The sequence below is a fragment of the Puma concolor genome, chromosome B4 (assembly GCF_028749965.1).
Source record: "Puma concolor isolate L17-30 chromosome B4, mPumCon1.1.hap2, whole genome shotgun sequence".
Classification (NCBI taxonomy): domain Eukaryota; kingdom Metazoa; phylum Chordata; class Mammalia; order Carnivora; family Felidae; genus Puma; species Puma concolor.
The window spans coordinates 137,375,055-137,400,028 of NC_141673.1; the positions used below are offsets into that span (position 1 = coordinate 137,375,055).

The following is a 24,974-nucleotide window of genomic DNA, read 5'->3' on the forward strand; positions in this document are numbered from 1 at the left end:
AAGGGGTCTCACCCTCACTGCAAGGTAGCCCGGCCACCTGAAGGGAGGACTCCCAAAGTTAAAATAATAGTCTTGTGAAAACAGAATCTCCGTAAAACTTACTCTGCACCTCTAACAGTCTTCGATGGTTACGTTTCAGAAAATGCAACGGATTTTTGTCTGGTTTGGTCTTTCGCATTTCCTTCTGATTCCCTGTGAAATCCGTCATAAACTTAGCTGGTGCTCCTTAAATACTTCTTGAAAAATTAATTGATTGTGCTATAAAGTCAACTGATCACAGCGGAGGACAGAGCCAGTCGTGAGAATAACCATGAAGGTCAAATGCAAGCAGAAAAGCGACCGCCAGTGGACCAATTTGCTTCAAGATGGGGTCTGCTGAGGACACACGGAGCTGTTTGGGAAGTGGGTAAGGTTTCCCGGGAAGACATTTTCTCCAAATTTTCCAGAATTTGAATTGAAAGAAGAAACAAGTAGCTGCTTACAAATACACTGGAGGATTGCAAACCTGAGGTCATGAAGCCCTCACGGCCGTGTGGCCACGGGTTCACTGGAGCTATGGCACTGAGGCAGTTGAGCCCTATTTTCAACAACTTTTGAAACATGCAACAATTAACAGCGTTCTTCTCAAGAAAAAAAAGAAAAAAAAAACGCTTCTAGCAGAGGCTTTCATGTTTAAAGGAACTCCCCACAAACACTCTTTCTGAGCTATACTTTTTTTCTAATTTCTAGTGGAAATTATAACCACAGGTTACCATGTTTTCTTTCCTGTGTTTGAAAACCACATGTGTTTTAGTGAAAACATTAGGGTGAATAATGAAATGGAAGAATTTAAAATACCAGGTAGCTGTCACTGGAAATGGAAATGTCTTACTTATGACTTCCTCTGCTGCAAAAACTCGAGTCAGTTGACGTGTAACTTTAAGTCAATCTCAATGCATACAAATCAATTATCTGATCGATATCGATATAATTATCTGGAGTAAAAAAAAAAAGTAAGGTTATCTAATACCTTATGGATTTTTAAGTTTTTTTTTTTTTAAACTTTGAGAGAGAGAGAGAGAGAGAGAGAGAGAGAGAGAGAGAACACAGCAGGGGAGAGGCAGAGAGAAGGAGAGACAAAATCCCAAGCAAGCCCCGTACCATCAGCCAGAGCCCAAGGTGGGGGCTTGAACTCACGATCTGGGAGATTATGACCTGAGCTGAAACCAAGGGTCGGATGCTTAACCGACTATGCCACCCAGGTGCCCCACCTTATGGATTTTTTTGAATTGCGAGGAACGTTATATAGTCCATTGCTTCATTTTACAGCTGAGGAAACTGAGACCCAGGGAGATGGGACCCCCCAATACCCACATGGCTGGTCAGCGGTGAAGCCCAGTCATGAATCTGGACTTCTCCTGCTCTTAAGTCCATACACTTTCCACCAGACCAGCTGCCTGTATTCTTAACGTAGCGGAAAACATTAGAAAGGCGGGTGATATCTGGAGTGCTTTGCAAACTTCCACGTGTCTTACTCAAACTAATTCTTACCTGTGAGGTAGGTAAACGGGAGCAAAGAAGTGTTTTCAACGTGTTGAGCACCTGCCACGCAAGCAAGAACTTCACATGTCACAGGGAGCCTCTTATAATCAAGACGTAGTTGTGGTTGAAGGTAACAAAACAGGTGGTGGCACTTGTCGAGGGCTGAGAGTCAGAAACCAAATCAGTTGACGTTTATATTTTCCTAAAAGCACAGCTTGAAAATTCCCTCTGTCTCTCTGAGTTCCTCAGCGACACCAGAAACACCCCCAGGACCACGTCATGAACAGACGCCCACCCCTGTACCGGAGAACATCTTGCTCGCAGGGTTACGTGATGGGAAGGAGAAGGGAGCAGTCCGTGGGAGCCTGTGGTCCCTTTCACCCTGGACGGCAAGGACCTTCCCCCGTCCAGTCCCTTTCCTCCTGCGATGCCCCTCTCTTCTCTCTGGCCAGCTGGACTCTCCAGCTTGAACCTCCTCCTTGAACGATTCCTATCCCAGCGCCTGACCCTGGATTTGGTAGTTTTAGAAACTCAGTGTTGTCTGGTTAATCCACACCTGATGAGAAAATATGTACTCTCTGTAGCGGGGGGGTGGGGAGGGGTTGCCTCTCGAGCAACCAGGATTTTACCAGTCGCTCAGGAGGCTAGCCACAGATCCGATCGCTTCCTCGTGAGCAAAGAAATGTTTGAAAAAGCCATAATAAACGAGAGTGAGGGTTCCCAAACGGGTATTTATATCAAGCTAACAGAGGTTTATCTGCAGTGTAGCCACTCTTCTTTTGAAATAAATATTTTCAGCTCCTGCCATAAAGAAGTACAATTAAGTGCAGTTGAACAATTCAAAAGACAAGCAGACAAATTCTCAGCAGCCAGCCCTCCTTTTTGCTATTCTTTATCAATCCTTGGTTTTTATATCTTTGTAAACCTTATCTCTAATTAATTCGAGTAATTTTCCAGACGAGTCTCTATTGCCTTTGTTTATATTTCATGGAAGATGCTTGAATCTCACAGACATGCTACCTCCATGGGGAGGGGTCGTAATTACTCACGTTTGTACTTTACGCTCCTTATTGGATCACACTTAGAAACGGGCACAAACTGCCTTTTGCCCAAGTTGAAAAATATTTTGTTTGCCTTTAAAAAAAAAAAATTGAAAGCAAGAAACAAGAGGTGGCGAGGAGCAGGAACCTAGAATTCTAGCAAGGTGGGGGGGGGTGGGGCGGTCAGAAGGACTGAAAACACATCTTGTCTAACTCCTTTACTCATTAAGCAAGAAAAAAAGGACTCAGGAAGTATTAATGATTCGTTTGAGGTCACCCTGTCATTAAACTTAATTTGCTGGCTTGCTAAAAAGCACAAAGAGAGAGGAAGATAGAGACAGAGAAAGAAAGAGAGAAATAGGAAGAAGCAGAGAGAAACAGAAAGAGAAATAGAATGAGACAGAGAATCACAAAGAGACAGAGAAGGGGAGAGAACGAATACATCTGCACTCACTGAATTAATCAACTCTCCATTATCTGAGATGCCAACCTTGTTTCTGGCTATACAGAAAGGGCTTTATGAATATGAGAATATTGCATTCCGTTTTCAAATAACCTTTTTTAAAAAATGCAACTGATTTAAACGAAACCGAACCAGCAGACAGTTCACCCATTTCTCCCACCCCCTTCTCCCACCTCTGGTAACCATGAGTCTGTTCTCTGTTTCTATGAGCTTAGCTGTTCATTTGTTGGTTTTAGATTCCATATATAAGAGAGATCATATACTAATTTGTCTTTCTGTCTGACTTATTGCACTAAGTGTAACGCCCTTGAGGTCTATCCATGTTGTTGCAAATGGCAAGATTTCATTCTTCTTTTTAATGGCTAGATAGTATTCCAGTTTGTGTGTGTGTGCATGTGTGTGTGCATGTGTGTGTGTGAGAGAGAGATAGAGAGAGAGAGAGAGAGAGAGAGAGATTTTCTTTATCCATCCATCCACTGGTGGATACTTAGGTTGCTTCCATACGTTGGCTATCGTAAATCATCCTGCAATGGACATGAGGGCACAGATACCTTTTCGAAATGCTGTTTTCATTTTCTTTGGATAAATACCCAGAGATTAAATTGATGAATCATATGGTAGCTCTTTATGTAACATTGTTTTTTTTTTTTTAATTTTTTTAACCTTTTTATTTATTTTTTTGGCACAGACAGCGGACGGGAGAGAGTCAGACAGAGCGGCAGGCACAGAATCTGAAACAGGCTCCGAGCGACGGGCACGGAGCCTGACGTGGGGCTCGAACTCACAGACCTCGAGATTCGACCTGAGATGTAGTCAGACGCGCAACCAACTAAGCCACCCAGGCGCCCCTATGTAACGTTTTGAGGAAGTCCCAAACTGTTTTTCCAAAGTGGTTCCCACCACCCAGAGCACAAGGGTCCTTTCCTTTTCTCCACATCCTCGCCAACACTTGTGATTTCTAGTCTCTTCCATAACCTTTTTATTGGGGTTGATATACAAAGAAAGGTATAGAAGCCACAGATGTGCAGCTAGATGAATTTTTACACAGTGGACATATTTATGTAACCACTTCCTACATCAAGTGATTAAAATTCCCCCCCACAGCAGAAGCCCTCCTGATCTCCCTTCCCAGACACGACACCACCCACCTGCCCAGAAATAATAACTGCGATCCTGACTTCTCTTAGTATAAATGGATTTTACCCATTTTTGAACTCTATGTATAGGAAATCCCATAGAATATATATATTTCAGACCCGCTTCTTCCACTCAACGTTACAATTATGAGACATGTTCATGCTGTGGCAGTGATGTGTTAATTGTCATTGCTGCATCGTGTCCATTGGGTGACATACCACAGTTTAATTGTGCATTCGACAGTTGATGGGTGCTTGAGCTGTTTCCAGTGTGGGGTGCTTATGAACGGTACTACAACGAATATGTTGTATACACCTTTTAGTGCATATCGTGTGTACATTTCTGTAGATTGCGTGGAAAGCCTGGGTCACTGGATATGCATAAATCAGCTTTAGTAGCTTCCAAAGAGTTTCCCCAAGTGGCGCTAATCTGCTTGAGAAGTCCACTTTCTCCACATCCTCCCCATGGTACATCAGGGACTCACTATATCCAGGGAGTCACAAAACAGATCGTGGAATTCTTGGAATTTTCTTTTTTAGCTAAGGAATAAAAGGAAGAATTTAAGTGTAGAACCACGGGAGAGGTCTCTGTTCCGCCCAAATGAAATGGTAAGGAAAAGACAGAGCGTGAATCTGCAACAAGGAAACAGAGAGAGATTTGGAAAATCAAATCCACCTACAAGAGTTTGTTAATTCTTTTAAATTCTTCGACAGGCCACGAAACGTGCCAAAGGTCATAATAACCTCAAGAACCTGATTTCTTGTTTGGTTTCTTTAGTGAAGTTTCTGACTGCGTTCCTAGGGAGAGGGGAAGCCGCATAACAAGCTGTAATGGCTAGAATTTGCTGCACCTTGCTGTGTTTCATCCAGAAGCCTTTTTAAGTTCTTAAGGTTTTAAGTCTTTTTAAGTTCCCTTGGCTGGTCAAGTCACAAGACAGGAGAAGTTCTCAAGCAACGGCTTTCTTGTCTTTTGCCTGGAGACAAACTTTCTTAGCGTGATTAAAACTAATCCACATTTCCGAAGCCCTCCCAGATTTACGTAACACCCAAACGTATTTACTTAATCTGGCAAGCAGGATCAGATGCTTTCCCCTGACTAAAAGCTTTTCCCTCTAGTTAAAACTGCATGATCCAATTAGTAAACAGGGAGTTGGTGGGGTTTTTTCACCCTGAACAGGATACTTCTTAAAAGAAGTTACATTGAAGGAAAAGAAGAAGAAAAAAGCCATTCTGAGGAATTATAAGGGCAGATTTAAACAGTAGAGTTATTCACTATGGGGGGGGGGGAAGGGCATAATTTTTGTCATTTAGTAAAAGGCAAAGTAGCTAGTCCTATTTAGAGCAAGCAGAGAATTTCAATCATCTGCCTGCAAAACATATTTGTAATTCCTTGACAAAATATTTAGGGATTAGAAGTGAATTAAAGTTTCTTTTATATACATGTTTATGCTTTTCAAATTTTCTGTGATGAATATTCAGTACTTTATAATCAGGCAGGAAGTTCCCCCAAATTACATGTAGTTAAAAGATAGTGAGAAAATACACCAAAATGTTCATTGCCTTGGATGGGGGAATTATGAATAACCTTTTTTCTCTTTTTACTTTTCCCTAATTTCTGGATGTGTATGTGTGCATACAAGTAAATGTGGTGCTTTTCTCATAGGAAAAATAATAACCATTACTTTTCAAAATCTGCTTGCCCATTTTTAGCCTTTGTGGATGCTGGCCAGAATTCTGGAGACGCAGTTTTAGTGAGGTCCCAATGAGCCTCGCCTGGATTCTGATCATAGCTCTGCCTCTCCTTTGCTGTGTGATAACTTACCTCTCTGAACTTACCCTCTCTGAACCTCAATGTTTTCATCTGTACAGTGTGAATAACAACACCCATACTATGGGATTGTCGCAGTGGTTTAACAAGCTGATATATGTAAAATACCACTATTCAAAGTACAGCATTCTCTTCTTGAGGTTTTCCAGGGATCAAAGCACTTTAGAGGTTTTATCTACTCGATTCTCCCTATGAAATCTGCAGGATGTCACGTGAATATCTCCCCTTAGACGACAACAAACATAGGACAGAATTTTTGAAATAATGTGTGATATTTATGGTCTATTTAGAAAAATAAGCACGTCCTCTAATCTGAGATAACACACATCTTTGATTTTTTAAAAACATTTTATTATTGAAGTATAGCTAACAATACAATGATGCATCAGGTTGGGGTGCACAACACAATGATTATATTATGCAATGACGTATAGCTTTGGTCCTTGAGTGTATCTCCATCAAGTTCAAACAGGAGGTGTGAAAACATTAGCTTTCCATTATTTTAAATGTGGCGTAAATGTACAAATAAAAGCTATTGATAGGATTACTTAAAAAGAATTATTTAAATATTACAGAGGGGTTTTTTTTAATCATCAGAATACATGTATTTAAGTACTGGGTAATGTGTGTGTGTGTGTGTGTGTGTGTGTGTGTGTGTGTGTGTGTGTTTAATGTATAAGATTGAGATTAAGCGTCTGTTCTCCAAAGGGCGCCTCTGTGGCTCAGTCGGTCAAGCCTCCAACTCTCTTGGTTTGGGCTCAGGTCATGATCTCACAGTTGGTGGGTTTGAGTCCCGTGTCTGGCTGTGTGCCGATGCCACCCATGGAGCTTACTTGCGATTCTCTCTCTCTCCCCCGGCCCCATTCACTCTCTCCGTCTCTCTGTCTCTCTCTCTCTCTCTCTCCCTCTCTCAAAATGAATAAATAAACTTAGAAAAAAGAGTCTATTCTCAAAAGAGATGCTAACCCCCAAATGTAGTGCTTTACTTCTTTTCTGTGCTGACTCTGCAGAGTAACAAGCAGAAAAGAAGGAGAAGGAGGAGGAGGAAGAGGAGGAGGAGGAGAAAAGAAAATGCCAGCTTGGATCTGCTTACAACTTTATGAGCCAAGATAAGTTTAAAAAAATAACCCGTCTCAAGGGTTGCCATTTGGGGCTAACAACAAACATTTCAGGGGTGAGATGCTTGAGTTGGGGGACAAAGTGTGACCGTGAAACAGAGTACCTCTGACTCACACAACGGTCAAATATGATCAATTTAGCCTCAGTAGGCCTCCGTTCTGACTACTGAGAAAAAGCAAATTACCTGTATTTTTGTTCCACAAAATTTGTACTTCAGAGTGAATGGTTGAGACTGTGGTGTAGGCAGGAAAATGTACACAAAGAAGAAAGTAATGATTTTCTGTGTTTCCTGTGCTATCCGTGTATGACTTCCTTGAGAGTATTTGAATTTTTTTATACCAGTGAATATATTTAAATAGCAATGAGTACTAGAAGCAAATTATGTTACATTCCCCATCACTGACAATTAGAACTTTCTTTTAGTTGGCATTTATCTTCAGAATTTTAAAGCTGGAAGGAACCTACGAAGTCTAACATAAATTCTGCGTGTGTGCGTGCGTGTGTGCATGTGTGTGTGTTAACGTCAAAATAAACCCACAAATGGTGTGTGTCTGAGGGATACGGGTTGAAGAAGGGAGTAGGGAGGGATGGCTGTGGAATTTGCTTTTTCACAAAAGGGATTGAGAGAATAAAGTGGTTTGACTTACAAACACAATGAAACTTTATTGTGTTAAGGTATATCTATGCTAAAACAACACTGAAAATGTTACCATTCGCTATCTGATTCAGATACTTATGTTACAATTAGATTCTCTCTGTTGTCCTTGATACCTTAAAAAAAAAAATCAGTGCTATGAGATTTCAGAAGCCACAAGTAAAAACAAGACAGCAACATTGTGTTTTTAAAACTCCACTACCTTAAAAAAATGGCGTTGGGGGTGATGGAGGGGAGACACTATCATGCTCAAATTCATTCTTCGATAATGTAATAATAGTTGAAAAAAATGACCTCTAAATGTTCTAATCATTAAAATCTAATCATTAAAGATTAAATTTTGCTTTATTTTCTATGGCTGAATTGTTAACTGGGCATTTTGATACGTTATGATTTATGTATACGTCTGTTAACTCTTCTTAGAATACCTTGTTAGTTGGGATATCCATAAACACACACAACTGACTTTACTGTTCCAAGAGGCAGGCTGTAATTTCAGCTCTTGTCTTGTTTCCATGTATATAATGGCAAAGGTCCTGAATCTGGGGTCAACAGACCGGGGGTCAAGCCACACCCCACCACTCATTGTGACAGCCTGGCAAGTCATTTGTTTGATCGCTAAGCCTCAGATGTCACATCTGTCAAGTGAAGGGGATATTCCCCATCTTGGGGGATTCATTGTCACAGTCAAATGAAATAACTATTCAACACCATGCCATGGCACATGTCATAAATGCACAAAAAATATTAGCCACCTAAAATTGGGTCACTCATCATCTCTTTCTTAAATGAAGACATAATACCTACTCCCATACCTTGTCTGAGATCTAAAAACTAGCTTAACATCACCAGGCATACATAACAACATAGGACCTTTAAAAAAAAACACCACATTATGAACACTGCTGCCTTTTAAGCTCAGGATAAAATCTGTATTGACCCTTCCCCTTCCTGATTTGGAAGAGTTGATGTCAATCTTATTATGAGTAGGAATCAAGGTTTATTTGCTCCCCTGGGGGAGAGCCAATTTTGGCTTCCGTGTTTACAGCTCCCTTCATGCAATAACAATTTCTAGCTTCTAATTATCCTTTTTCCCCGTCTGAATGCATAAAGTTAGATTGACTAGGGGAAAAAAGAAATCTCCCTTTCCCTTGTCCAAGCTGTGAATTTAAAATACCTGTTTTTCATCTTGCCTCTGTCACTTTCACCTACAGCTTCTAGAATAATTTTGACATTTTCTGAATAAATTTATGCAAGACTCAACATGTTTCTCAGGCCTCTGGGTAGGGAAGATCATGGTCGTCTAACACCATGCTGATTCTTCTGGAGATTCAGGAAGACCTCTTTAAAACCAATCTCTGCCAGGCCTTTGGCAAAGTGACAGCTGGGTAGCCAAACTCCTCATGAAATTATCCAAACTAGTGTCCCTCTGAGTGGTGACTTTCTGCAGAGACAGAAGTGGCCTTGTTAAATAGTCCTCTGTTCAAATTGCCTGTGTTTGTCATGTCCTACTTCTCCCCCAAATACCTTCTTTCTCTGAATCGAGGCTCATAATGAGGACATCGTCTCTTTAGTTTCTATCCTAAATCCGTTATGGAAGGTGCAGGAAGTGGTCTCTTCGGGATAATCGCCAGCTGGGTCCAAAATAAAAGCGAGGTGGTGTCTCAGGCTCCCTTTTGCAGATTCCAAGTTGAAGGCAGATGGACTGTGATCTCTCCAGCGACAGGATTCTTGACGTCATTTATTTCTTCGCTCTGGATCCAAAGCAGGGATCATACCTCTTCCGGCTAAGGTGAAACCACACCACAGTCTGTCCTGAGCATCATTCCAGGAAACTTTAGGGCAGACACTGAAGTACACAACCAAAAGTCTGAGTGTGTTTCACACAATGAGTAGAACCTCACCGCCCACATGTAGTCCGCTCCAGGAAATGTCATTTCCTCTTCCAGGAAACAAAGGTGTGGAGAACTTCTGAGCAGCAGCCGTGTTTATAAAACAACGAGACAATGTCTGGTCATGAAGCAGAAATACCTAGTGGCCTGGGGAGGAGAAGGCTGGCCCTACAAGACGCCGGGATCAAAAAGACGTGGAGGTATCCCTAACACCTAACATGTAACAAGAACAGATTTAGATGTTTTGCTCTTAGGGGAGAGTCAAGACAAATCAACAAACACCAACGCAAAACAAAAACAAAATCCTCTTTTTAGATATACGGTGAATATTGTTTTAGAAGAATCGGTCTTTAGATTAATGGGTTTTCAGCGGTAAGACTGCATGGTTGTGGCACAGTAGAGTGGCACGGGTCCCCAGAGACCAGTTGTCCAAAGGAGAGCCAAGCAGAAAACAGAGGGAATGGCTGTAGAATGCAGGCACTCGTCAACAGCGCCTGATCGAGCTGCTCCACACTGGCCTGGGTTTGAATCCTGGTTCTGGGACTTTATTAACTGTAAGGTTTGGAGCAAGCTGCATTACCCTTGTAAGCCTCATTAGTCTCATCTCTAAAACAGAAATGATGATGATGATGATGGTGATGATGATGATGATGATGATGATGGTGGTGGTGGTATAATTTCTACCCCATAACGTTTACAAAGAGTAAATGAACAGTGCATCAAAAGTGCAATGGACACGTTACATTGCCTCGTATATAGGCACTCAGTACATGATCATCATTATTTGGAATTTTTAAAAGCCATTGACCACAAACTAAATTAAAAACACACACGAACTTTCCTTGAGCTTCTATATGTGTGTAAGCTCTTTCTCAAATGGTCAGTGAAAATCTCAGCCATCAGGAATGAGTGGGTTTCCTGCTGGCACTGCAGACGCTCACAGCTGGCCATCTCTTCTTCTCCATGTGACAGGCTCTGTTTAGGGATGGCTGGAGAAGAACCAGGAGGAAGGCATTTCGAACTAGAAGTTTCTCTTCTGCAGAGAGAAGCTGGGCTTCTCACTGGAGCGAATTCTTCCAGCTCTGCCGCCTTGTTCCCAGCCATACTTACCTTTCGCCACCAGATTTCAATAGCAAATATACAGTCAGTGCCTACTACGTGCCAGGCTCTCATGACGCCATGGTGAGCGGCACTCTGAGAGTCCATCTACCCTCGCACCTCCTTCCTGGCTAGGATCTTCCAAGAGGCAGCCTCTCTGTTGGGTGATTCTGGCCTGAGTATCAGTTCAACATGGCTAGAGATTAACAAGTGTGGGAGAGGGGCTAGTTTTCACGGATTGCATCTTTATCCTCAAAAGGAGTGTGTGTTTGTTTTGCTGAGTTCATAGAGATTAGGGGAAAGAGTGGTCCTATCTAGCTTCCCTGCCACAAAGCAGCAATGTGAATTTCTCAAGTCAACACACCCACTTGCGCCTACATTTTTCATCTTTAAATTAAAAGTTGGGAACTAGCTGCCATCAGAGATCCTTTGCAACTGACACTCTATATATACATCCACGATCAGAAGCCTGTTAATCCAAGATTTTGCTCGTTTTTACCTTTTAAATCTCTCTCTCTCTCTCTCTCAAAAAAAAATATATATATTTCTCAGACTAATGTGGTGTTAGAACATTATAGCAACAAAAGCCTGAAGCAAGTACACTTTAAACATTTAGTGTCATGATCGTGAGAGAATCGCTCTGTAACAGTTTTGGTAACCAGACATATAGTTTTCTAACCTGATTGAAAAATTAACCCCAGTCATCCTCATCAGGATTACCATCAGCATCACCAACAAGGTGCAAAGGCTTCAAATGACATGCACCTGTAAGGACATTATACTGCAGCTTTGGAGGCTGTCAAAGTTTTAAAGCAATGCCAACTTCGGAAACTATACATGAAGCCACAGGGTGCAAAAATAAAAACCAAAAATAAAATACAGTGGCAGCTAGGGCACACAACGTAGAAAAGAGCATCCTCCAGACAGAAAAGCACCCACAGTCCTGGGTAGGTAACTTTCAAAGAGAACTTCAGAACCATGTCGATGAGCCCTTTTGTAGTGTAAAAAGAGAAACCCGTGAAGTTCTGTTCACCGAATGACCTTGATCCTTCCCTTCGGAAGGGTGGTTTTCGATTTTTCAGTTGGGCGAGGCGTGGAGTCCGCTCGAGCTCAGCCTGCGGCAGGTGCCGGGCGCCCCTGGCCGCGACCTCCCGCATAGTCCCCGGGCCCGGGCGGGCGGCGCGGGGGAGGAGCGCGGGCGAGGGGCGGGCGCGGTGGGAGGGGACGCGGAGCGGGGCGCGGGTTCCTGGGCGGGCGTCCGCTGGGCCGGCTCGGGCGCTCGGGCCGCGGGCTCACGAGCGCCCCCTGGCAGGCGCCGGGACGCCGCCAGTGCCCGCGCCGCCGCCGAGCAGCAACGCCTGCGACCCCGGGCGCCCCGTCTGCAGGTAGGTGAGCTGGGGTGGGGGCGTCGGCCCCGGGGAGGGCAGGGGCTGCGCGCGGGGGGCCGGGGCCGCGACCCGGCGGGGCGGGGTGCGGAGTCGGGGGTAGGCCGGCCCGGGTCCCGCTGCGAGACGAACGGGGAAGGGGGCGCGGGACGCCTGCCCGGCCGCCAGGGGACTAGAGCGCAGCAAACTTTGGGCCACTTGCCTCCGGTGGCATCTTACGCGCGGGTGGCATAGGGCGCAGCTGACCTTGGCCGTGTGGAGGCCACCGAGGCTGGGGCTGGGGGGCGCCTTCACTTCCTTCTCGTTTTCTCCCCTCTCACCTGGACTTACTGGGGTGGGAAGGAGGGAAGAAGGTGGAAAGTTTTTTATCCTTGGCAAATGCTATAAGGAGAGATGGTTGATGCAGATGGTGACCTGCCCACAGGGCTTGTTTCCTTAGGGTTTGCGAGAGCAGCAGGCAGGGCTGCCAAGACTCACTTCTAAACAAAACCAAATTTCTTTTCAAGGTCCTGGGGCAGGGTGAGGCGGCTCTGTGATAGATATGAGGGAAAAAAAGTGTGGTGCTCAATCCTGTACCCTCTAGTGAGATTCTCTGTATTTCGGCATTCAGAGCCACATGTTAAGAAAGTAGAGTTAATATCTTTATTTTATTGAATTTTAAGAGCCCCAGTTATCTGTGTGAAATGGACTGTTCACGCTAAAGGCTTGGGCACTCCCTATAGGCATGAGTGAGGAGAGGCCCAAAGGTCTGGCCCTGCTGGAGATTCAGATTCTTTCCGCCTGGAGTCTGCCACTGAGCTGCCTTGTCCTTTGAGGTTGTGTAAGAAAAGGTTATTCAGTCATGAGGGTGAAGCCTGCGGGAAAGGTGCAGGTCTGGCCAGGGCCAGGTGCCCACCTGACCCCCTGCACTGGTCCTCTAGACCTTCCCCCTTGGACCCAGCCTTCTGTAGAAGCGGTGACCAGCACAGCCCCCCTTCCCTGGCAGGGATGTTTGGTGAAGGCGCCCTGCTCCTAAGCTCCAGGGTCCCCCCTCTCCCACCCCACACCCCAACCTTGTGAATCACCAACTTCGTTTTTCCCCCTAACTTTATCTCTGGTAACTCTTGTAAAATGGCAGGCTTAGGGGCGGATGCTTAATCTCTTTAAAAAATGCTGTGTCTAGTGGGAAGGAGGGTGACAAAGGAGGGTGACGTTTACCAATTTGGTTGCAAATTACTTTTGAAGTTTATGCACAGCTGTTTAAAATCCCTCTGAGATCAGTGCCATTGTTTGAGGCAGGTGTCTGTCACAGATTGATGTTGTTAGTCCCTTTTCTGCTGATTGCATGTACGTATATTTAAAGCCTAAGGCACAGGAAGAAGACCTTCTAAAACCTCCAAAGCCTCAGCTGTGAAATTCCTCCCCGTTAGTGATTAAGACTAAATTAAGTCATCTTGTTGGTTGTTGTTGTTGTTGTTGTTTTTTCTTCTCGCTCTCATAAACTTTTATCTCTGATTTCAAGAGTAACCTGTTCAGCCTCACCAGCCTTTGTTTCACTCCTGTGATTTTCTTGTAAATTCTTAAAATGTGAAGTTCCAGGGAGGACTTCTCATCGCCACCCTTCAATGTGTCATGCTCACTTCCGCCACCGTCTTGTGCCATGGTGGCTCAGAATGGCAAGAAGCGCTTGGGCAAGCTTCTTTGTGGGTCCTCGGGCTGGGTTCACCTCCCTAGGATGGAAACACCCTTGAGTCGGCTCTGAATATCCCTGGGTCAGCTACTAGAACTTTCATTTCTTCTGCTGTTGGCATTTCTCTTTAGATACACAAGGATATTGTACAATTATTTACACCTTCGTCCTCCTTAGCATCTCAAAGATCCCTTTCAACTCTAAGACTCCATTTCCCTTGTTCAGAGCAGGTGCTGGAGGCTGCCCTGAATTGCCCATTTGTCTTTGGTCATTTCTATGAAGGTCCCTCATTTGGTTGTAATATATTCTCTCTCTTCTGGGGGGAAGATGCAGGATTTCATGATAGGACATTTGCCTTCCTTGAAAATAGGAATTAGAGGGGCGCCTGGGTGGCGCAGTCGGTTAAGCGTCCGACTTCAGCCAGGTCACGATCTCGCGGTCCGTGAGTTCGAGCCCCGCGTCAGGCTCTGGGCTGATGGCTCGGAGCCTGGAGCCTGTTTCCGATTCTGTGTCTCCCTCTCTCTCTGCCCCTCCCCCGTTCATGCTCTGTCTCTCTCTGTCCCAAAAATAAATAAACGTTGAAAAAAAATTTTTTTGAAAATAGGAATTAGAATTAGTACTTCCTGTTTTTAATGCATGTCATATTTTAGATTTGCAGATTATGTTGTTTGCTCCCCAAAATATTGCAGATGGACTAATCGCATGCGACTGTTACTAAGGGTATATTTTCCTCTCAGGTGGTTTCCTTTTTAGAGTCTTCACCCTTTTCTCTTTTTTCTTTGAAGTAATTTTCCTAAATTGTTTAAAATTTAAAAAAAAAATTGTTGTATGATGAAAAATCCCAGGGAACACACATGGATCGTGTGATTTCATATTTACATAATTTTGTTGTCCCAAATCAAATGTGTAATTGAAAGTAGAGAGAATGGTCTCATGGTGTCATGCACAGCATTTGACTTCTTCATGTCTGTCCATTATAGTAAAACTTCCAGTATCTCATTTTCAAACAGCAGTGCATCTAATTTTGCCTGTTCATGCCTATTCTGGCTGTTAAGGAAGAGATCATGAGACACTCAGAAACACATCGAGGCAGAAAGTTGAATTAAAAGATATTTTCTTGCAATAAAGGAAACATCTTTCAATATCCTAACACATCAAGCATTTATACACAAATCCACATTTCCCTGTCATCTAAACATAACCCTTGGGGCAAAGGGAGAATCAGAGTTTCAGAAATTAGTTTCTGTTCCGCGATTAAATTAGCCCATTTTTAAAGTACTCTCTTTGGCCGGACATGCTTCTACAGGTTGATGTTAACTTTAAGCTAGTAACATTGATGATAATAATCAGAGCCAACGAAAGCAATAAAATAATGGTTTGATTGATGCAGTATTACTTATCATTTGCGTGCCAGGTATGAAGCCCAGAATTTTATATTTGACAAACATTCCTATTTCATGTAATCTTTGCAACGCTTTTATAAATTGCATATTATTATCATCATCACCACTTTCATTTTGCAGGTGAAGAACCTGAGTCTCAAGGAAGTTGTATCGCTTGCCCAGGTCTTAACAGCTCGTATGTCTGACTCTGACACAGAGCTGGACAACCTACCAGTTAAAGGTTTTGGGTTTTTGTTTTTCCCTTAATGTTTATTTATTTTGTGTGAGAGAGAGTGCAAGCAGGGGAGGGGCAGAGAGAGAGAGAGAGAGGGAGATACAGAGAATCCCAAGCAGGCTTTGCACTGTCGGCCCAGAGCCCCACACCGGGCTCGAACTCACCAAGCACGAGATCATGACCTGAGCCGAAATCAAGAGTCGGATGCTTAACCAACTGAGTGCCACAAGTGTTTTCAATCGTGACAAAATGGTACACATACCACAAAACTCATCATCGTAACCATTTTGAAAGGTACCTTTCAGTGGCATTAGGTACCTTCACACTGGTGGGCAGCCATCGCCACCACCTATCAACAGAGCTCCTTCATCCTGCAAAAGTGAAACTCTGTCCCCATTTAACACTCCCCGTTCACCCTCCCGCCAGCCCCTGGCAACCTCCATTCTTCGTTTTGTCTTTCTGAATTTGACTACTCTGGGCACCCCATATACGTGAAACATACAGTATTTGTCTTTGCGAGACTTGCTTACCTCACCATAAGGTCCTGCAGATGCATATGTGTTGTAGCATTTGTCCGAATTTCCTTCCTTTTAAAGGCTGAATAATATTCCATTGTGTGTGTATATGCTGTTCTGTTTATCTACTCATCTATTCATGGACGCCTGGGTTGCTTCCACGTTTTGGTTTATATATAACGCTTTGAACATGGGTGTATAATATCTCTTTAGGTCTCTGCTTTAAATTCTTTTGACTGGATTAAATGGCAGTCCGGTATATCATATTTTGAGGATACATCATCCTGTTTCCCGCGGTGGCTGCATCATTTCACATTCCCACTAGTGCGTAAAGGTTTCCGTTTCTCCACATCCTCGGCGACACTTGATATTTTCTGGATTTTGTTTGTTTTGATAGTGGTCATCCTCATGTGTTGTGAGGTGGTACGCAATGAGCTTTTCACTAAATTGTTTGATGCTAGACTCAGGGGTCTATGAGTCTCCTGAGTTCATTGGTCTTTCCTCTCTCTCCTTGTTTATGTACATTTTTCTAGTGCAGAATCACTAGAGCAACCACTATTCGAGCATTCCCTGAAGGACCAGGGAAACCAGTGCAGGGGGGCTCTTGAAAGATAAAAGGTCCTTCTAGGAAGGGTTGCCCCTACCTACGTGAAGGACCTCGTGATGTAGAAATAAATGGTTGTTCGGGGCACCTGGGTGGCTCAGTCAGTTGAGCGTCCAACTTCGGCTCAGATCATGATCTCACAGTCCATGAGTTCGAGCCCCGTGTCGGGCTCTGTGCTGACAGCTCAGAGCCTGGAGCCTGCTTCGGATTCTGCGTCTCCCCTCTCCCTCTCTCTTTCAGTCTCTGCCCCCCCCCCCCACACTCCCTGTCTCTCTGTCTCTCTCTCAAAAATAAGTAAACATTAAAAATTAAAAAAAAAAAAGAAATGGTTATCAAGAATAAAGGAAGCATGGTGTTAGTGCTAATAACCTTAAATGTGTAGGACAGACCTTTTGCAGATTGAAGGCTAGATTATCTCTTGTAGGCAACCAAAACAAGGCAAATTCTTGGGACATCGGAGACAGCCAAAAGGTTGATGGCTGTACTTTAGTTCATCAAGCTTTTGTTATGAGCCCCAGAGCCACACACTGTACTGTCTAACTCGTAGGGGAGAGGCAGACAAGTAAAGAGGAAATTACAAGGCAGTGTGATAATTTCATCATGCGTGTATATTGTTATGTGTCAGTTTATACTATGGTGGTGTGCAACTGTATTATATATTTGTTTATTTCCTGCCTGTTTCCTCCTCTGCAGGGTAAACCCTGTGAGGGCTAGTGTTTCATCCATAGCTGTATCCCTGGCTGCTACAGCAGGGCCTGGCACATAGTAGGCCTGCAATACATAAGCGTATGGTGACTATGCGAGTGCCGTCCTGGGGATGTACATGGTGCTATGGGAGCGCTTAGATTTGGAGTGTCTGAGAAGATATCTCAGCGAAAGTGATGGCAGGTGGCAGTGAGCCCGGTGAGGGTGTTCTAGAAGTGGGGATGGCGTTTGTAGAATGGCCTGGCAGCTTGTGATCGTGACATCCCAGCAAAGGAGAGGAAGAGTCTGGCTGGAGCGCAGCAGGTGAGTACAAGAGAGCGGGGTGAGCCTGGTGGCTTCCCCTCAAAGTGTGTTTGTGGCATCCACTGCCACTCTTCAGTTAAAAGTACAAAGAGCAGGGGCGCCTGGGTGGCTAAGTCGGTTGAGCGTCCGATTTGGGCTCAGGTCAAGATCTCACGGTTCTTGGCACTGAGCCCTGAATCGGGCTCTGTGCTGACAGCTTGGAGCCTGGAGCCTGCTTCGGATCCTCTGTCCTTCTCTCTCTCTCTCTCTCTCTCTCTCTCTCTCTCTCTCTCTTTCTGCCCCTCCACTGCTCGCATGCTCTCTGTCAAAAATAAGTAAGCATTTTTTTCTAAAAAAAAAAAGGACAAAAGGCTGACCCTTCGTTGCCCTTGCCTCTCTTATCCTCCTGCTCATCCCCTGCCCTCTGAGCTGTTCACCCTGAGTGAGCACTAAAATAACCCGTAAGTAGAGTGCTGCCAAGACACGGCTGTTTCCAGAGCAGACCACGTGCTGAGTTCATGGTCAGATAAGATGACTCTTCATAGCCCAGGTGGCCAAGAAGCCAAGTCTTTCATGAACATAAGACGAAATACCCTTCTTGCAATTTTGGGAGAAATGCATTTCCGTTGCATGCATGTTTAGAGCAGCGGTCTTAAACCATCTCTATTCCGTGGCTCATTCATGGACTGATTTCAGTGGTGCAAAAACAGACCTCTTGCACCATGTTTTTTTTACCCTGCAAGACACAGTCCATTAGTGGATTATGAAATTAATGTATTGCTTTGTGACAAGCTTCTCTTTCAAAATGAAATAGAACAGAAAACGCTAGCACCCATTTCATGTAGCAACAGTAATGATTTCATGAAGTTTTCTATCATGGGATTTCGGACATAGTCTCTTTCTCACCTGTTTGAAAATTACAGACTCGCGGCATTTAGTTTTCTGTACCCTTCCTGGTAAGTCATGGGATCACACAAGCTCAAGGCTGGAGGGAAGAAGGAGAAATGGAAAGGAAAGTGACATTTGTTAAGTGTGCGGTGTGCCAAGTGCTGGGATACATGGGATGACTTACTCTAAAGCCCTGTGTGTCAGATGGGTCTTTCATGGTTTACGGAGGAAACGCTGAATCGTGAAGACGTGAAGAAACTTGATCAGGGATCGCAAAACAAATTGTTAACCGTGAACCCTGATCTCTTGGCTCCTAATTTAATATTCTTTTTTATGCCTCTGTGGATTGTCTTCCCCAAGTGTGTTCATCAGTTGGCTGCTTGGGGAAGATATTTTCTTGAGGAAAGTGGTGTAACCGTATTCACATTTGTTAGGAAGAATGGAAACTTTGAGAGGTATCACATCAGCTTCTTAAAGGACTAGATCAGTGAGGTGGAAATAGTGTTGATTATATAGACTGGGAATCGTTCAACCTGAAGTTGACAAAGATGAAAACAGCTACTCCCCCCAAAGCTGTCCCCCGGACGAGCGTGGGTGGTGCCATGTGAGATGACATACTTTCCCTCCTAAAGCCGGGGACCCTGGGGCCACTGTCTACTTCTCCGAGTTTGTGTACAGAGGTTGATGAGTTATACTGAGCAAAATTGTGCAACTATGCAAATTCATGACACTCTAATTCTGCGATTTCTAACATCAGCCAGGCTCTCAGGCTTTCCCTGGCCAAGCCTCCTTGCTTTCCACAGCAGCCACTTGTGACCATCACCTGCCAGCCCAGCCCCCTACCCTCAGCCTGTTGCCTTGCTTCCCCCTTCACTGAGCAAAATGGAAGTTTTCCTGATGAGAACAGACTGAATTTGTGATCACAGAGCTACAGCCTAACTTCAGCTGGATCTACCCTCCCATCCTTCCTTCCTTTTCACAATGAAAAGAAAAAGAAAAAAAGATGCCTCATTCTCCTGGCTAATAATCTTCCTCCTCCTTTGGTGCTCTGGGACCCATGCCTTCCCCATTCTTGGGCATGTTGTTCTCTTGATTCTGTCCTCTCTCATCTGTGTATTCCTTCCCTCCCTCCTCACTGGCCCCATTCTCACTGCATCAAACACGCCTAAATCCCTTCCTTGTTCTGGCTACTTTTTTCTCTTTCCTCCTCCTCCTCCGTGCCACACTCCTCAAATTGTCCTTTCCGCCTGCTACTGTTTTCTCGCTCCACATGTCTTGCCACAGACATCTGGCTTTGCCTCTACTGCGTCTTGGGAAACTCACACTCCCTGTCGCCAACTCTGACTAAATCCCACTCCTGAGTTGATTTCTCCTCAGCGGACCGTGCACTAAGCACTCCTGCAATCTTGGAGCAATGTTTCCCTTCCGTCCCCTCTCTCGTTCTTCCTCTTTCTTCTCCTCTCCTTTGCAATCTTCTCTCCTTTCTGTCCCCTGGGAGGCTGATGATCCTCACTTCTCTATTCCCGTGGCCACACCATCCCTCATTCATCTTCCGAGCCGTGTCCTCGCTCACCGCTACCCAAAACTTACCAATGCAAAGTTCTACCAATCTTTTGCCGCTACTTGATGGATGCATTCGGTACCGAACGCCCCAAACTGAACACATCACCTTCCCCTTTCTCTTGCTGCAAATATTTCCCTACCGCTCTTTTCTGTACCTGGTACTGGCTTCACCTCTTCTCACACAAGCAGAGGTCCTCTAGATGTTTTTCCTTTACTCCTCACCCCAAACCACATTCTGTGAGTTCCGTCCTCTGCACCTCTTCATTCCATCCACCCTTTCCCACCTTCCTTTCCTGCTCTGTGTAGAGGCTGCCACTGTTTCTCCTCTGTGTTAATGCCAGAACCTCCTACCTGGTCTGTGACTATAGAAAGTTCTCCATGTTGCAGCTGGAGGCACCCTTCTAGAACCCAGATCTCAGAGTGTCACTCCTAGTATTAAATTCTCCAGTGGTGACCCAGTACACTTGGAATGAAACCCAGACTTTATCACATGAATCGGAGTGTTCTGGTTGATCTACACTCCCCTGTCCTCTCAAGACTCATTTCTCCAGCAACACACACATCCCATTCCTATAAGTCCAAGCCTCTTTTGTGTTCCTTAGCGGTCCCATGCATCCTGTTGCCCTCATGGAACTTTTTTTTTTAAATGTCTATTTGTTTTTGAGAGAGAGAGAGAGAGAGAGAGAGAGAGAGAGAGACAGTGCATGGGCAAGGGAGGAGCGGGGGTGGGGGGGGCACAGAATCCGAAGCAGGCTCCAGGCTCTGAGCTGTCAGCATAGAGCCTGACATGGGGCTTGAACTCATGAGCCACGAGACCATGACCTGAGCAGAAGTCGGACACTCAACTGACTGAGCCACCCAGGCGCCCCCTGCCCTCATGGAACTTTATGCTCAGCCTCAAACCCCTCCTTCCTTTGGTGAATTCCTGTACATCTTCAGTGCCTCACTTAGATAAGTTAGAAAGCTTTTCCTCCTACAAATTTGGATTTCATTTCCTTCTACATGTTCTTAGAGGGCATATGAGATCATCCATATAAAGTGCTTAGTACCTTGTATAGCATTTAGTAACCAATCCATAAATGTTAGCAACCACAGCACCTAAAATGTATTGCTATTGTTTGTTTCCTTTTAGATTCCCCCAATAGATTACAAGCTCTCAGAAGGCAGACAGCACATTCCTACTTATTCTTTGTGGAACTGCCAGCATCTGTCACCGTATCTGACATATATGGGAGGTTCTCAATAACTATTAGTGGAATAAATAAATGAGCCATACATTTTAGAACATGTTGTGTGTAAGAGACTATGTGCTAAGTGACAGGAGAAAGGAATCCCAAACTAGGGGTTTAAATATTTGCACAAGTAGAATCATTATCATCTTGGCCCAGTCCTCTGAGTCTGAATACATTCTGTAAAGTAAGAGCTGGAGGTAATGGGAAACATTCAAAGATGCTAAAGGCAATTTGCTACAAGGTAAAAACTCCCATCTCCCCTACTTATGGTGTGATTTTCTCCCTCTGTCACCCTCAGTCTCTCACTTTGATGACCATTATAATGCCAACAATAAAAGGAAGGAAGATTAAACTGAGAATGATCAGGGAATACAAGGTCATCTTAAAATATTCTGAGGGGCACCTAGGGGGCTCGGTTGGGCGTCTGAATTCAGCTCAGGTCGTGATCTTGCGGTCTGTGAGTTCGAGCCCTGCATCGGGCTCTGTGCTGATGGCTCAGAGTCTGGAACCTGCTTTGGATCCTGTGTCTCCTTCTCTGTCTCTGCCCCTCCCCCACTCACGCGCTGTCTCTCTCTCCCTCTCTCTCTCTCTCTCTCTCTCTCAAAAATAAACATTAAAAAAACATTTACAATATTCTGAAATACCCTACAAGCAAAAGGATGAGGCAGTAGGTAAATATTAAATGTAGATATACCAAGAACTCAAAAACTATTTTAATGAAAAGAAAATATAAAAGAATAAAAGAGGTAAAAGGACTTTAATGAAATGATAAAAGGTGTTACAGAATCTTCAGAAAAAAAAAACATAATCATCTTGGAAATTCATTAAGGCAGGTAACAGCAGGAAAGGTAAAAAGTAAAGGACTAAATCCAAGAACAAGGATGATAAAAGCATGTCAAAGATAAAATCATTGAAAACATTCAAAGAAAAATGTTTTATTTTTTAAACTTTTAAAAATAAATTTTCTCTTCTCTTTGGTCAGTTTTTTTCATGTTTATTTTTGAGAGAGAGAGAGAGAGAGACATGGATCATGAGCGGGGCAGGGGCAGAGAGAGAGGAAGGCACAGAATGTGAAAGCAGGCTCCAGGGTCTGAGCTGTCAGCACAGAGCCCCCAGTGCAAGGCTCACACTCATGAACTGCGAGATCATGACCTGGGCCAAAGTCAGATGCCTAACCAACTGAGCCACCCAGGTGCCCCTCTTCTTTTTTTAAAGTTTATTTATTTACTTTGAAAGCGAGAGAGAGAGAACATGAGCATGGGGAGGGGCAGAGAGAGAGGGACAGAGAGAGAATCCCAAGCAGGGTCCGTGCTGCCAGAGCAGAGCCCAATGCAGGACTCGATCTCATGAACTGTGAGATCCTGACCTGAGCTGAAATCAAGGGTCAGACGTTTAACTAACTGAGCCACCCAGGTGCCCCTCAAAGAAAAATGTTTGAAAAGTAAAGAATAATAAAGTACTTCAGGGCACTCACTTAAAGGTAGACTAAGCCAAAAATATGAAACCAAAGGGGGAAAAAATACCATAATCTTTTAAAGAAGATAAAAAATAAATCCCAGCAATAAAACAATAAAACAGGCACATGCATAAGTTCCTAACCATAAGTAAGCCACAGCTAAGACAACATTAAAACTGGAGTGTAGGATTCTATCTTGTAACCAAAAAAAAACCCACCTAACCTTTATGAGATTTCAGAGGCAGATTTCCAAGCATACTTTGTTGCACGGATAGCCTTGTGTTTCAGGGAAAACAAGCACTGTGGGTTCCACTGTGGCCTTTCCCTCAAGTGGAGTGTCAGCATGGGGTCCGCTAAGGGCCAGTAGTTACACTCACCTTTGCCTGTAGAATCAGGGAGACGCTTCTCACTGTGCAAGACTTAGCCTCCTCTGCATTCCAGCCGCAGTGACTTCACCATCCCAAGTATCGACTGTTCCTTTGGGAAATAAAATAAGGAAGCCCCCTAAACTCTAAGTGTGTTCCTGCCTCTGTTCGTGAAAAGCTCTTCTCAACCAGAGTCCCTTTGGGCAATTACAAAATCGGTGTCCTTTCGCGATCTACCTTTGCTGTGTAGCTTATAACGTGTTTATCCTCTCTCTCATACTTTCTTGAGTCTCTGGGGCCTTGCAGTTTCTATCCAGCTCATAACCAGAGCTCAGTAGTGATACTTTAATTCAGCTCGTATCTCCTGAGAAGGCTCACCTAAGGGCACATGTCACGTCTTCCGCGTCCTTTTTCTTTAGCTCGTGGCACCGAGCTCAGGCTGCATCTGGTCCTGAAGGGGATCAGGAAGCCTCAGGGAGTCAGGGAATCTATTTTATTTTCCTCCAAATGCCAGCGTGAAGGATTCTATGAATATGACATTTCTCAGGGCCTGATCGTTAGTATTTAAGAGCCCTAAGCTTTGCAATTTTTGTCCGTATTTGCAAGGTTGGCTTTAGGGATCTAAGTGAAAAGTGGTTCCTAGAGCCCCAATTTGCTGTGCTGACTTCTGGTAGCCAGTCCCTACCTTGACATCTGCCTCCGTAGTTCTCTGGTGCCTTCTCTGCCCAACAATCCCAGGCTCCTTGCTAAGTGGGGGCATATGGTAGTTGGTACACAGGGTATTATGAATCCGAATTAGAGAGTCACTTTCAGTGGAAGAGATTGCAGAGATGCTCTGGGGTCTTGTGGCCTCACGTCCTGGCCCTGCTTTTGTCCTGCTTTTCCATGGCCACACCAGTCTTTCATGGCCATCTAGGTATGAAGGCGAATGGGAGGGTCATAGACGTGGGGGCGAGGAGAGAAGGAGCTGTTCCCCATTCCAGTTTTCCATATTGACCAAAAGGTGCACGAGTTGGATGAGGGGTCTCTAGGATTCCTGGTGATCCTAATATTTTGTAGCTGTTTTCTGGGAGTTCCTTTGATGTCCACATATTCACTGGGGTGGTACGGTATTAGATAAGTGTCAAGGTTCCCAGGCTCTGGCTAGCCCATGTGCACGCATTGGTGAACAGTCTGGGTGACAAGCCAACGTCACCAAGAGAAGAATGTGTGACCCTTCACCCACACATGGAACCGTCGTCACCTGAACACCAAAGCCATCCAGCTCTAGTTGGCTTTGTAGCAACAAAACATCTTTCCTTCAATGGTAGTGATGCTTGTAACATGCCGAATTCTCTCAGATACCGTAACAACCGAGTTTTCTCAAAGTACTGGTCCTCCAAGAGGAGCAACTTACCTTGCCCAGCGGTTTTTGTTCCTGGAAGATAAGTGAATGAGGAGCAGCAGCCAGAGAGGATCTTCCCTCCTCTAAGAAGGGAATTTTTAAAAAATTTCCTCTGTGTTAGCTACTCAGAAAGAATAAATTAGCATGGATTTTTATACATAGGCTCTTTGGAAGGGGTGATATTCATAGCAGCCATAAATAAACTCTTTCATAAGAGGGACTTGAATCTCCCTGCCCCTCACATATAACCGAGTTTTATAAAAATCCTTTTCATGTTGATGAAGTAATTCAGTGACAAATAGCCTGCATAATTCCAAGTTCTGGAGCAGAGGCAGCTGAAGTATTTGCCAAAGGCACAGCACAAGGTACTTGAACCTTCCTTCCTCTGTTCCAATGAAAAGAAGGATCTGACTAGTGGGATTCTTTCCTAGTTCCTGGGCACTGAGATCTGTTAATATTTACAGTACACTTGAGATCTGAGAGGAAAAGTGCTTTAGGAGAGTAAGCCACATGCACAGGAGGAAAAGGCTTTTTGTCACCTATTAAAATAAATGTGA

General features: G+C 44.3%; 1 protein-coding gene across 2 annotated transcripts in view; it reads left to right on the forward strand.

Annotated features, from left to right (window-relative positions):
* Window positions 1-11,983: 11,983 nt before the first annotated feature.
* Window positions 11,984-24,974, forward strand: part of PRKCQ (protein kinase C theta) — a 192,892-nt gene continuing 179,901 nt past the window's right edge. The window contains exon 1 of one of the 2 annotated variants that reach the window (XM_025930476.2): window positions 11,984-12,137. The gene's annotated coding sequence lies outside the window, so the exon portion shown is untranslated. The remainder of the gene's footprint in view (window positions 12,138-24,974) is intronic. The other variant, XM_086715011.1, reaches the window with a different exon arrangement.